This window comes from Pseudophryne corroboree, chromosome 1 (genome assembly GCF_028390025.1).
Source record: "Pseudophryne corroboree isolate aPseCor3 chromosome 1, aPseCor3.hap2, whole genome shotgun sequence".
Classification (NCBI taxonomy): domain Eukaryota; kingdom Metazoa; phylum Chordata; class Amphibia; order Anura; family Myobatrachidae; genus Pseudophryne; species Pseudophryne corroboree.
Window position 1 is genome coordinate 1,137,438,663 of NC_086444.1, and position 12,737 is coordinate 1,137,451,399.

Below are 12,737 nucleotides of genomic sequence, written 5' to 3' on the forward strand. Positions count from 1 at the left end.
TGCGACTTTGGAATATATAGAATCCAGCCGTATTGCCGTTACACTTCCAGAGAAAGTGATACGCTGTTCAGCCACTGCTCTCTTGATCTCGCTTTTATGAGGAGATCGTCCAAGTACGTGATAATAGTGACACCTTGCTTCCGCAGGAGCACCATCATTTCCGCCATTACCTTGGTGAATATTCTCGGGGCCGTAGAGAGACCAAACGGCAACGTCTGAAATTGGTAATGACAATCCCGTACCGCAATTTAGAGGTACGCCTGATGAGGTGGATAAATGGGGACATGAAGGTATGCCTCCTTTATGTCCCGAGTCACGATAAAATCTCCCCCTTTCAGGCTTGTAACGACCGCTCTTAGCGATTCCATCTTGAACTTGATCCTTTTCAGGTATATGTTCAGGGATTTTAAATTCAATATGGGTCTGACCGAACCGTCTGGTTTCGGGACTACCACATGGTCGAATAATAACCCCCTCCTTGTCGAAGGAGGGGAACCTTGACCACCACCTGTTGAAGCTACAATTTGTGAATTGCAGTTAACCCTGTTTCCCTCTCGTGGGGGGAAGCCGGCAGGGCCGTCAGTGAGGAGGCATCTTCTCAAAGTCCAGCTTGTATCCCTGAGACACAATATCTATTGTCCAGGGATCTAACAGGGAGTGAACCCACTTGTTGCAGAACTTACGAAAGCGTGCCCCCACCGGGCCTAGCTCCGTCTGTGGAGCCCCAGCGACATGCAGTGGATTTTCATAGAGGCCGGGGAGGACTTCTGTTCCTGGGAACTAGCTGTTGTTGTGCAGCTTCTTTCCTCTGGCCCCGCCTCTGGCAAGAAAGGACGCATCTCGGACTTTCTTGTTTCTTTGTTCGAAAAGCTGCATTTGATAATGACCTGCTTTCCTAGGCTGTGCAGGAATATAAGGCAAAATATCCGAATTACCAGCTATAGACGTGGAGACCAGGTCCGAGAACCCTTCTCCACACAATTCTCAGCCTTCCATATGCCACTTAAGTTGGCATCATCTTTCCATTGCATATTCTACAGGACACGTCAAGCAGAAATCGACATAGCTTTGACTCTAGGACCCAGTATACTCATGTCTTTTTGGGCATGTTTGATAATATATATCTCTTAAGACAGCATCTTTAATATATATACATATCTCTCTATATACATATATATATACATATATATATATGTATATATACATACTAGGGTCTCAATTTCTGCTGATAAGTTACCTGTCCACGCCGCCCCAGCGCTATAAACCCATGCCGACACAATCGCCGGTCTGAGTAGTGTACCAGAATGTGCACGCCATCTGCAGGATCCCTGAGAATAGCTAGGGCTACCTTCTGGGCAAACGTGACACCCTAGGGGAAGATTCCCATCACATCCTGGCCCTAGTGGGGAAAGGATTCTGCCTGAGAATTCTTTGTGGGAAGCTGCAGTCTCTTGTCTGGAGATTCCCGCTCTTTTTCCTCATGAGAGGAGGGAAATTTACCTCAGCTTTCTTCCCCTTAAACATGTGTACCCTTGTGTCAGGGACAAATGAGTCATCAGTGATATGCAAATCATCTTTTATTACAATAATCATATATTTAGAATACTTTTCTGCCATCTTGGCTGTAACTTTGCATTATCGTAGTCGACACTGGAGTCAAACTCCGTGTCGATATCAGTGTTTATTATTTTGGATAGTGAGCATTGTGAGACTCTGAAGGTCTCTGCGCCATAGGGACAGACATGGGTAGATTTCCTGTCTGTTCTCTAATCTTTTGTGCAATAAATTCACCTTAGCACTTACACATATCCAAACAGGTGTCGGCGTTGTCGACGGAGACACCCTCTCACACACATATTTGCTCTATCTCCTCCTTAGGGGAGCCTTTTACCTCAGACATGTCGACACACACGTACCAACACACCACACACACAGGGGATGCTCTATTTGAAGACAGTTCCCCCACAAGGCCCTTTGGAGAGAGAGAGAGAGTATGCCAGCACACACCCCAGCGCTATGTGACCCAGGAATCACACAGTAACGTAGTTAACCCAGTAGCTGCTGTATATATTGTTTTTACGCCAAATTTATGTGCCCCCCCTCTCTTTTTTGACCCTCTTCTATCGTGCTTCTGCAGGGGAGAGCCTGGGGAGCTTCCTCTCAGCTGTGGAGAGAAAATGGCGCTGGTGAGTGCTGAGGAAGAAGCCCCGCCCCCTCAGCGGCGGGCTTCTGTCCCGCGATTTTGTGTAAAAATAATGGCGGAGGCTCATGCATATTACAGTGCCCAGCTGTATATATGCTGCTTTTTGCCAGGAGGTACTCAATTGCTGCCCAGGGCGCCCCCCCCCTGCGCCCTGCACCCTACAGTGACCGGAGTGTGTGGGTTAGTGTGGGAGCAATGGCGCATAGCTGCAGTGCTGTGCGCTACCTCATATGAAGACAGGAGTCTTCTGCCGCCGATTTTGACGTCTTCTTGCTTCAACCCGCCGGCTTCTGTCTTCTGGCTCTGCGAGGGGGACGGCGGCGCGGCTCCGGGAACGGACGACCAAGGTTAAGTTCCTGTGCTCGATCCCTCTGGAGCTAATGGTGTCCAGTAGCCTAAGAAGCGCAACCTAGCCGCAGTTAGTAGGTTTGCTTCTCTCCTCTCAGTCCCACGTAGCAGAGAGTCTGTTGCCAGCAGAAGCTCTCTGAAAATAAAAAACCTAACTAAAATACTTTCTTAATAGCAAGCTCAGGAGAGCTCACTAAAATGCACCCAGCTCCTTCCGGGCACAGATTCTAACTGAGGTCTGGAGGGGCATAGAGGGAGTAGCCAGTGCACACCAGTAGTACTAAATCTTTCTTAGAGTGCCCAGTCGCCTGCGGAGCCCGTCTATTCCCCATGGTCCTTACGGAGTCCCCAGCATCCACTAGGACGTTAGAGAAATACACAGACATAAACATATACACACAGACATACATAAACACACACATATACTCACACATACTGTATACAAAGATATATACACACAAAAACACACATACATGTATACACATTAGCACACAGACATATACACACAAACACAGACATATACACATAAACACACAGTATACACATACATAAACACATATACACACAGTACTTCTCACCAAGAGGCCAGCAGCAGAGCAGCTCCTCGTTCCAGCCTGGAGGGGAGGAGCTTCTATGTGATTGACAGGCTGGGCCTCCGTGGGTAGAAGGAAAGGACTGAGGAAAGGGAAGGGCTGGCCAACACACTGCCTGCATGTTCCAGATCACTGAATTCAGATCCCTGACAGCCAGGAAAGTTCTTCTGACAAGCCTTCAAACCTCCCCTCTTCCCTGACAACACACCACACTGCACTGTGCAATTAGTGATATGCAACATGCAGGCCGTGTGGTGGCCACCCCTTCCCTCTCTTCTAGTCATCTCCTCCTACCCCTGCCCGAGATCCCGGCACTCGGCTGTGCAGTGAGCCAGCGCCTTCTGTCCCCAGCGGCGCCTGGAGCTCGAGCTCCACTTGTTCCACCCTCCCTACGCCCCTGGCTAGGGAATATAGATTGTAAGCTCCACTGTGGCAGGGACTGATGTGAATGGTATTCTCTGTAAAAGCGCTGCGGAATACATATGCGCTATATAAATAACTGGTAATAAATAAATAAGGGGCCCAGCTCATGCACTCTCTAATGGTTAGCCAAACCTCTGTAGCGGCTAGCCACACCCCCTCTGGAGACTGGACACACCCCTAAACATGGGCCCTTACCACTGAATTCCCCCGGTGGGCCCTAAATGCCCCAGTTTGACACTGGTGCTTATACACATTGCTCTGAGGAACTTTTTGTAAAGTGTTATTTTATACTTCCTATTAGGCAGATGCCACAGTACCTGCATCAACTGTTTCCACTCAAAAGCGCAGCCCCAATCTCAAACCTTTTTTTCAGGACCCTAGTCTTCCCCACTGCGGTACCATGTTATTTATTGGTTATATGTAAGAAAAACAGAACACGTACCTGGCTTACTATATTTCAATGCGTTAGGACGGATTGGCGTCACTTTTTTTGTTTTGTTTTTAGAGATTTACAAGCAAATAAAATGATGGGTCAGGTAAAGGCTATATGTCTGAAACTTTTATTGGGCATATTAAGTTATGGTTCATTCTGATTCCTTGCAGTCTTCAGAATTAACTCTTTTTAGTTTATTTTACAACTGATTCATTATACACAGGCGAAGATCGCAACCCTAACATGTGCAGTCCCGGCACATACTCCTATCAATGTACTTGGAATGTGAAGTATTTTCTATGAGCAGAAATGTTCACGGGACAGCATTGAATGAGATTTTAATGGTGTTGACAAACGTTGTGTTGGAACAGTGTTATAAATGATCTGTTACACAAACTTCATTTCCAAGCCAACCTGACTCCAGACCCACTGCTGAATAGCTGACTTTACAAATCAACAGTAATTAAATCACATTTCCAGTGTGAGAAAGCAAATCATCTTGCATTACTCAATACATGTTAACCCGTAAAGCACAGCGTTTTATTTCCTATACCTTTTTACAAGCTCACCGTGCAGGCTATGAGAAGTAGCCCATCAGCTATGGGTGGTCATTCCGAGTTGTTTGCTCGTTGCCGTTTTTTGCAACGCAGCGATTAGGTGGAAAATGCGCATGCGCATGGTACACAGCCCGCATGCGCTAAGTAATTTAACAAAAAACTTTGGAGATTTACACAAGCTCGAGCAATGTTTTTTCAATGCTCGAGTGATCGTAGTGTGATTGACAGGAAGTGGGTGTTTCTGGGCGGAAATTGGCCGTTTTCAGGGAGTGTGCTAAAAAACGCAGGCGTGACAGGTAAAAACGCAGGAGTGGCTGGATAAACGGGGGAGTGGCTGGGCGAACGCAGGGCGTGTTTGTGACGTCAAACCAGGAACTAAATGGACTGAGGTGATCGCAGTCTAGGAGTAGGTCTGGAGCTACTCAAAAACTGCAAAGAATTATTTAGTAGCAGTTCTGCTAATCTTTAATTCGCTATTCTGCTAAACTAAGATACACTCCCAGAGGGCGGCGGCCTAGCATGTGCAATGCTGCTAAAAGCAGCTAGCGAGCGAACAACTCGGAATGACCACCATTGCTCGGCCGCTGCAATTGGAATATTGATCAGATTCTTGTGGAAATGGCAGAATATCCACATAGGATACACGCCCTTTTGCGGGTGCAGGAAGTTCTCACATACTCTTGTCAAAGCCCTCCTGCCAGTCTGATCCTTCTATAAATCATACAACTGATTGGGTGGAGATCATGTGCCAGAGGTGGGGGAGGGGATGTATTGGGATGTTCCATGTCATTGGGTAATGGCCAACATGCAAGTCCTGCAATTAAACAGAGTGGGCAATTATGGTAGAGGTCGGGGGTGAGGGGGGAGTGCACTTATTCAGTAGCTCCATAAGATTTCCTACATCCAAGTGGTTCTCACATTTTCTTGTACCAAAGCGTCCTAGAGTATCAGCATTTTTTTCACAGCACCCCAAGGACATAAGTTTCTTATTGAGAAATTGAGCAACATATATTAAATTGCGCTTAACTGGTCAGGGTTGTGCTTCTGTTTGTCCACATAGTTTATGATTGGTGTACGCCAGCACTGGATTTCGCCCATTACAATGATCATTAACACGTTTGGTCGACATTTGATAGGTCGACATGGAAAAAGGTCGACATGAGTTTTTTTTTAACCTTTTTTGGTGTCGTTTTCTTCGAAAAGTGACAGGGAACCCCAATTAGTGCACCGCATCCCCTCGCATGGCTCGCTTAGCTCGCCATGCGTCGGGCACAGTGCCTCGCTCTGCTACCGCTGTGCTTGGCACAGGTTACCATTCCCAATTGTAGTCCACGTGGATCGTTAAGTAGGAAAAAGGTCAAAAAATTAAAAAAATTGTGAAATACTCATGTCGTCCGTTTTCCATGTTGAACTAGTACATGTCGACCTAATGACTGCCATCCCTTAAAATTGTGTCTGATAAATGATCTTTGCATTCCTATTAGACACAGAGTTAGAATAGTTGTGAGATTCAGTGTCATGCGCCTAGTGAATAATCGTGCAAAGAAGACCTGTCTTGTAAAACGTTTCATTTCAAAACAAACATTTATTGCATTTATTACATTTGGCACTCATTCTATTGATATTGGCTCTTTATAGCCATATTTTCACAAGAATAACTTTTGGATCCGAAGATGAGATAGGACGGAGATGCCATAACTTTTCCAAAATAGTATTTATGAGCCAATAACTGGCATCATTCCGGGGCCTGACCAGCGGGAGTGCGGCTGATCTTTGGATCTCACTTTGCACATTTTTTGTTTCGCTGTTAGCAGTCACTTTGAAAATATCTTTTATTTTTCTTTGCATTTTCTTTTTTCTCTACATTGCTGGATAACTGTATACTAAGAAATAAATAGCAACCTCTGTCAAAGTATTATTCCCAGAATTACACTTAATTACACTAATTGCTGAAACAGGTCTGCACTTATCGAATCACAATTTGGTGAACTATGAACGGATAGCTGAACGGTGCGCTCGTTCCATAAAAGTATGATTCGCGGTCTCTGTATGCATTTTCAAAGATGCTCATTTAAAAAATCCAGTTTGCGTTTAGAATAATCTGAGTGTAAAAGGGTAGCAGATTGTTGTATGTGTTATGGAGAAATCCAAATAAAATTAGGGTTTAAAATGAAAAAGTGGGGAGGGGATGGGGGGGTCAGGTGCACCATTAAGGGGGCGCAGTTGGAACCAGGACTGAGATGCGTCCTGGGTGGCAGCAGTGAGGATCAGGGGCCAGGCTAGCTGCCTGCGCACCGGCAGGCAGCCACGGGGGAACCATGGTGGTATTCTTACTATAGAGCCGACCGTGAGCCACGTGGACTGGCAGCCAATCAGGAACTGACGAAAGTGTCGAAGTTTGCGGTACCTGACTCATTTACTAAGAGAATAGTACAGAATATTCTTGTGAAAGCACGGACTAGAATCTTTCCTAACCCACTTGGGGGATATAGTTATTAATTTATTAATTATCGAGTTCTAGACCTCACAAGTGCAGGGTGGGGGACTTAGCTGAGCCCTACCCCAAGTTTTGTTGCGGGGCCTTTACCTATAACATGTGATTTCAAATGATCTTTTGGAAAATCATCTAGACAGCAAAAGGTAATCTTGCAATGAAAACTCTGGTGAGGCATAAATCAATAAGGAGTCTTACTGTCACCTTTAAGGACTCATTTTTCCATTTGAAGCAACATCGCTGAAGAGAGAGGCCAATGAGATTTTAATGTAGGAACTCCTAAATCACATTTGATTTTTTTTTTTCTCTGTGTAAATAGTGAAGTTCTCAAACGGCGCCAAACTTCCATGTGCGGCGGTCATTAATTTTCAGAATATTCAGGATCTTGCTCGTCTTTTTTAATTCCAAAGCCACAAACTGCTGCAGAAAAAGCAAATGTTTGACTGTATGGGTGTAAGCCAGATCCGTCCTGTGGTGATCTCATGACCATACTCAGGGATAAACCAGAGCACTAGAGATGCTGACAACGCAGAATGTGGGTCATCAGCACTTAATGACTTCCAGCTTTAATTTGCTACGAACATATGCACCCAAATACTTCAAAAGCATCCAGAAAATATGAGTCTGTATATTTTCCTGTCTTTACTGCCAGGTGGAGAAGATACAACATTTTGTGATCCCGCAGAGTTCCAGGAGACATAAACCTGAATGTTCCACCTCAGCAGTCTCCGTTCTATAAGCAGGGAACAAATTGCACATGAAGTTAGACTGCGATGTGGGAACTGTACAGTTTACAAGGACAGTTAATGGGATGGACCAAAATAGAAATCCTTATTAGAATTTAGAACAAAAATGGGTTGGTAAATTATGCCAATTCCTACTGGCCGCAACGATTCTGACTCACTAGTGAAAGTCACAGAAAACACATGACACAAAGGGGGACATTTACTAAGCAGTGATAAGAGCGGAGAAGTGAGCCAGTGGAGAAGTTGCCTATGTCAACCAATCAGCACTGAAGTAACATCTATAATTTGCATACTATAAAATTATACAGAGCTGCTGATTGGTCGATGGGGCAACTTCTCCACTGGCTCACCCTATCTAGCTCTTATCACTGCTAAGTAAATGTCCCCCTAAATGAATTGTAGATTGGTTCAAGTCGATGTTTCAGCACTTTGTAAGCTTGGTCAAACAGTGTTAAATGAAGACCTTTAAAGGTCCAATAACCTTTATTTGTATTGGTTGTAAATATTTACAGGTGAATCTATCATTTTAGATAAGTTCTTTTACTAAAAAAGAAAGATCCCTTGATCTACTCACAGGTGTTAATTCAGTTGGACAAGAGCTGGGACACTGGAACCACTGGTAATAGCCCACAACTTGCCCACCTCGCAGCGCAATTTTACCCCGGACTCATGGATTTTTGTATGTAGCCCTATAGCCCAGGGAGGGATTAAAGTTGGGGTGGTGGGGCTGGGGGGTTCGGGGGGAGGGGGTCGATTCCATCAACCTTAACCCTTTAATGAGCCACAGCAGTCTCTGCTTTCTCCTGGCCCATTGTGCTGCTGCTATACAGCTGTAGTGGGTAGTGGTAGATACCCACTTGCTCACAGCCGCAATTTATACGCCCCTAATTGTATCAATCACATAGAAGGTCCATATAGAATGTGGATTGGTACAAAATAGTCGTGAAAGCATCTTCTTATCGCCTTTCCTGTGATGTTCCAACCTGATCTCTCACAAGCTGCAGCTGATGACGTAGTGGTTAGCATCACTGAGATCAGTTTTGGGTCATGGTCCTTCAGTGTGGAGTTTGTATGTTTTCCACGTGTTTGGGTGGGCTTCCTCCAGGTGATGCGGTTTCTGCTCCAAAAAGATACTGTTAGGTTAATTGGCTAAATTGGTTAAAAGGACATTGGACTGTCCACTCTTTGATAAAAGGCCCTGTAGCGCCTCCTTGGTAATAGTGAATTGATCAGCTGCGCTGACATAGACCACTCACTGGCTGCATCTGCTGCAATGCTAGACAGTAAAGTAAAGTGAAAGTAGGTTACATATGATAGCCTGGGACTAGTGAGCTGACAAACGCTTATCTCCTTCACAGCCGAGACACACAGGAGCTGGTTTTGATCCCACTTTAAGCTAAAATCTAAATTCCTTCCCATATACATTGTGTTGTTAGGTGAACATATTTTCCATTTCCACGCTGTTAGGTTTCACATACATTATACAGCTTGAAAGAAGAAAAACTGCCTTAAATCATTGCCTCCTGGAGCTTTAAGCTCCCACTTTAGAAGGATGTGCTATAATTTCTCTTCTACAGCTTGACTAAAAGAAAATAGATTTATACAGAAATACACAATTTTACATTTAGTAAATCTTCACCATGGCAGATCGCGTGGAACATATAAAACTTCAGTATAGACCACTATGGAGATGGAATTTTTCTGCAGAGTATTTATAGGCACATGGAACTGGGACAAAACACACCATTGTGAATCTCTAATTTGCCCACTGTCCAGGGATCTGCATACTCGTAGATGACATCACCGACACTGTAAGTCATTGGCCGAGTTTCACTGAAGACCACGGTTGCAAAGAAAATAGTACAGTAATATAGGTTTAAGAAACTGCTGCTCTGGATTATCAATTACAAGATCTGCAAACATTTGGTGGTTTTATTTCATTTGATTTAGAAAAACTAAACTACAAAAGAACTACATTATATTTGTAAGGGGATCCAGTCAGAATACCGACGCCGGAATACAAACACTGATCCGAAAACCGACACAGGGATACTGACATGGATCACAATACCGACACCAGAATCCCGACTGCCGGCATCCCAATCGCAAGTATGCCAGGGAGAGTTAGAGTCAGGCAGCGGGGGGGGGGGGGTGTTAGGTTTAGGCTATGGGGGAAGGGTTTGGCTGTGTGTGTGGGGGGGGGGGTCGAGGGTGTAGGGTTAGGCGCTGAGAAGGGGGAGGGTAGGCACTGTGGGGGGATGGTTAGGGTTAGGCACCACTGGGAAGGGTTAGGCTGTGGGGGGGTGGAGGGGTAGGGTCGGGGGTAGACAGAAAGGGTTAGACTACTTTCCTATCAGGTGTTGGGATTATGCGATTCGGGATGACGCTGTCAGTATTCTGACTGTCGGCATCCCAAGCGCCGGGATCCCATTACCATCCCATTTCTAAGAACATCATTCCAACATTTCATATGACTCTCGGTGCGCCAGCTCCCCTGCGACTCTGCTACCGTTGAACATCTTTTCTGCATATTTTTACCCGAAAAGGCGCCTTAAGCTGGGTACACACAGGCCGATATATCAGCCGTTTACAGACAATATATTGTGAGACCATTGGCACGGGTGTACCCCTGATATGTCTGTGTATGACATCTAGCTGTGTGTACGGGTGGTCCACTGACCGCCTGTACACTTGCTGCAATGGGCTGACGTCACAGCTATGCCGGCAAATTCAAAGCCTGCCCAGCTGGATGTCCCGACCGACACATTAAGCGTCCGTTTAGTAAGTGTGTATACTTACCTGGATCAGCCACTCGGATGGTGCGACAGTGGGTCTGCTGACACGTCGGTCAGGTGTGTACCCAGCCTTAGTTGCAAAGCGATGTGACTAGGACACCCCTGGAGACTGTGTTGATTAATTTGATATGCAAGATATACAAGTTCCATTGTGCTTTGTATACAGACTCCATGCTTTGTATCAGCTGCGATGTATAATTTTGTAGAATGCACTTGATAGAAGTTTCCTCAAAGCTGATTGGTTGCCATGGGCAACTTTTCCACTGGCTCACTTCTCCACTCATGTCAACTGCTTCATGAATAGACCCACTAGTGTTAAAAACACGGCCTTACGTTAGGTGCAAAGACAAAATGAAAATTTAGCGATATAGCATTATGGGGGTCATTCCGACCCGTTCGCACACAGCGGTTCTTCGCTGCGGTGGGAAAGGGTTGGAACTGCGCATGCGCGGCGGGCACAATGCGCACGCGCGTCGTTGCCCAGCGACGGCTGTCGGCGGGCAGCGGCTATAACAAAGAAGAAAGTGATCGCTAGCGCGATTGCAAGAAGATTGACAGTGAGGAGGCGTTCTGGGCGTCTACTCACCGTTTTCCGGGGAGGAGATCCGAACGCAGGCGTGTCCAGGCGTTTGGAGGGCGGATGTCTGACGTCAATCCCTGGACCTTCGTCGCTGGATCCGTCGCACAGGATAAGTAACTCTTACCCTGGTCTTGTTTTGCAGGAAACTTTTATAGCATAGCAGGGCTGCACAAACGATCGCAGCCCTGCTATGCTAAAATACACTCCCCCATAGGCGTCGTCTAGTTGATCGCACGAGCAGCAAAAAGTTGCTACGTGCGATCAACTCGGAATGACCACTTATGTCTGTTGAACATTTGTGACTCAGTCAATATGGACAGAATGACCCCAGCTGCTCAAAATCCAGAGCAATCCATAAAAGACGTAATTTCGCCTCACAATGTCTGAAACAACAGCGCAGAGGCTGACTAAATACACCATAAACTGGAAAGTGGCCTTTGCACTCCGTCCATCTGGTGAGACGGTCATCCCCTAAGCTACAATTCTGCTTACATATAAAAAGTCACACAAACCCCAACATGGTAAAACTCCCCATAATATACTCATTATGTGTATATTTTAGATTTTGCCCCTGTGAGAATTTATCACACGTTTCCCCGTCATAGGAATCTATAATCCCCATGGATACGTATGTTAGAGATCCATCTGGTATGATAAAGCAGCATATGTGGATCAGTGTGAGTGATCAGCAGATGGGGTTGGGGTTAATAGTTTGCTTGACTTTAGACTGGTATCTGTTCTGACATATTGCATGTTTTATAGCGCATCATGTTGTGCAGGGATTACACCGAAATAGATCCAGACATTGTATGAAATGCAGCTTTCTGAAATATGAAATGTAATAAAAGAGGGAATGTATACTGTAAATGAGGAAGGCGTGGAACTAAAATAGCATTAACGTGAATATTTCCTTTATGTACCCTTTCGGACAAAGGGCCTAATTCAGATCTGATCGCAGCAGCAAATTTGCTAGCTAATGGGCAAAACCATGGGGGTCATTCCGAGTTGATCGTAGCTGTGCTAAATTTAGCACAGCTACGATCAGGCACTCAGACATGCGGGTGCATGCCAGGCACAGGGCTAGTCCGCACCGCATGTCAGTGCTGCCCCCGACCCCCCCCCCCCCCCCCGCAGAAGTGCAAAGTCATCGCACAGCAGCGATGCCTTTGTACTTCAAGAGTAGCTCCCGACCAGCGCAGCTTTAGCATGCTGGCTGGGAGCTACTCATGGCTCCCCGGCCCACAGCGGCTGCATTTGATGTCTCGCAGCCGCTGCAGGCCGCTCCCCGCAGGCGTGGCCGGACCGCACCCACGAAACGGCGCCCAAACGCCACTGTTCCGCCCCCTCCCGCCCAGCGACCGCCTCTGCCTGTCAATCAGGCAGAGGCGATCGCAGCCCAGCTGTGTCCTTCTGGCATGCGCCGGCGCACTACGGCGCATGCGCAGTGGGTACCCGTTCACTCGGCTGCGATATAAACCATGTTGCACTGCAGGGGGGCAGATATAACATGTGAAAAGAGTTAGATTTGGGTGTGGTGTGTTCAATCTGAAATCTAAATTGCAGTG

The 12,737-nt window shown here is 46.1% G+C and overlaps 1 protein-coding gene and 1 long non-coding RNA gene across 5 annotated transcripts in view; one reads left to right on the top strand and one right to left on the bottom strand.

The window, feature by feature from the left end:
• The window catches only part of LOC134928331 (uncharacterized), a 179,879-nt gene extending 176,696 nt beyond the window's left edge, over nt 1–3,183 (bottom strand). The window contains exon 1 of the long non-coding RNA XR_010177896.1: nt 3,130–3,183. This is a non-coding gene — a long non-coding RNA (uncharacterized LOC134928331). The remainder of the gene's footprint in view (nt 1–3,129) is intronic.
• Nucleotides 1–12,737, top strand: part of SORCS2 (sortilin related VPS10 domain containing receptor 2) — a 1,363,792-nt gene that overhangs the window by 1,214,201 nt on the left and 136,854 nt on the right. The window lies entirely within an intron of this gene.